The sequence below is a fragment of the Echinops telfairi genome, unplaced genomic scaffold, assembly GCF_000313985.2.
Source record: "Echinops telfairi isolate 266 unplaced genomic scaffold, ASM31398v2 ScPeMD7_12;HRSCAF=54, whole genome shotgun sequence".
Taxonomy (NCBI): domain Eukaryota; kingdom Metazoa; phylum Chordata; class Mammalia; order Afrosoricida; family Tenrecidae; genus Echinops; species Echinops telfairi.
The window spans coordinates 14076190-14078000 of NW_022103909.1; positions in this window are offsets into that span (position 1 = coordinate 14076190).

A 1811-nucleotide genomic window follows, 5' to 3' on the forward strand; every position below is an offset into this window, starting at 1 on the left:
AGGCACTAGGAAACTAAACATGAAGAATACGTGGAACTTGCTAAAGAAGGGCACAGGAAGTCATGAAAAAAGGAAAATCTGAGAAGGAAAAAAACATTGTAATTTATCAACACTAACAGTTTGATTATAGATGACTTGCGTCTAGTACACCTTCCTTGAGGTTTCAGAGGTGAAGAGAAGAGGGAGGGTAAACAAAGACACAGAGTCCGGTGCTGAACATAAAGCAAAACCAAACAAACGCGCTGCCATGGAGCCAATTCCAACTCACAGCAACCCTTTGGAACAGGGGAGAGTAAATCGTTGATGGGAGTAGAAAGCCTCATCCTCCCCTGCTGGTGCTTTCCCACCACAGACCTTGTGGGTGGCAGCCCAGGGCATAACCCACCATGCCCTCGGGGTTCCATAATTGAGAGGATAGCAAGCAGTAAACATGTATTGACCAGTGGACTGGACAGGGGCACCTAGTTTGACAAGCACCGGCGTGAGAGTGAATGAGAGTACTAAAGAAATCTCTGCTCTTTCATTCCCTAATTCAGTCCTTTAAGAAATGGTACTAGTCTAAATGCAGCGATAAAAATGAGAGGCAGCCTCCTATGGAGCACACGCTTTATTTTTCTTTGTTCAGACACTTTATTCTTCACATAAATCCCGTGGCTTTGTGTATTTACCAATATCATTAGCAGTGGGTGTTTGAGCAGACACATAACTTGGGAATAGTACTAGGATAACATCTACTAGTCATCATCATCAGACCACTCATATATTTTCAGGTAAAACAGAATGTCTCGAGGTTATTGGTTATTATCCCTGAACATCTGCTCCTGGAATACAGCTCAGCATATGTCTCTGAGCGTATTCAAGGTGTCTTTCTGTTGCAGTGCACTTTACATTTGCTAAAGGACTTGCAAGTATAATCCCTCTTTTGTACTTCAGTGAGCAGGAGAGTAATTATTAGACCCATCTTGCAATTGAGAAAATTGAAGTAGTCCAGGAAATGAGTGTCTTTTAAAATAAAAGGGATAATAGAAAAGTTGTTTATAATACTTAGTATATAGAGATATCCAATAGGTATTACTTGATAAGATTTATAGCATATGAAAAGTTTGGGAACCTTAGAAATCATTAAGCACCATAGTCTCATTCTGTGAGTGAGAAAAATCAGAATTTGTTATTTGCCCAAGGTCATATATTAAAAAAAAGCCCACACACACCCACATTCCTGCCATCCAGTCCCTTCTATCTACAATGATCTTATAGGACAGGGTTAAACTGCCCTACGGGTTCCTGAAGTTGTAAATCTTTGGGGGTGGGGGGTGGGGGTAGAAAGCCTACTCTTTCTCCATGAGTTGGCTGATGGATTTAAACTGCCAACTCTCTAGTTATAGTTAACAATTCAGGATAATCCACTAGGACACCAGCACTCCTTAGGGCAACACTGATTCAAGGAAAAATAATAAAAGAAAGCTCCCAAACTGCCATAGATTCCAGACTCATGGAGACCCTTTAGGACAGTGTAGAACTGCGCATGTGGGTTTCTGAGACTATAAATCTTTATGGGAATAGAAATCCTCATCTTCCTTCTGTGGAGGGGCTGATGGTTTTGAATTGCTAACCTTGCACTTAGCAGTCCAACTTGTAATTGTTCCAATTGAATAATTTAAACAATGAATGAATAATTCTTCCAAATCTCTTTCACAACACTTGTGCCCTTTTCCCTTCATGAATGACTTAGCTTTTTAAAGTATTTTGGACTTATTCAATTGGTTGACTCATCTCCCATAATCTATAAAAATAAGCAGGACATGATTATA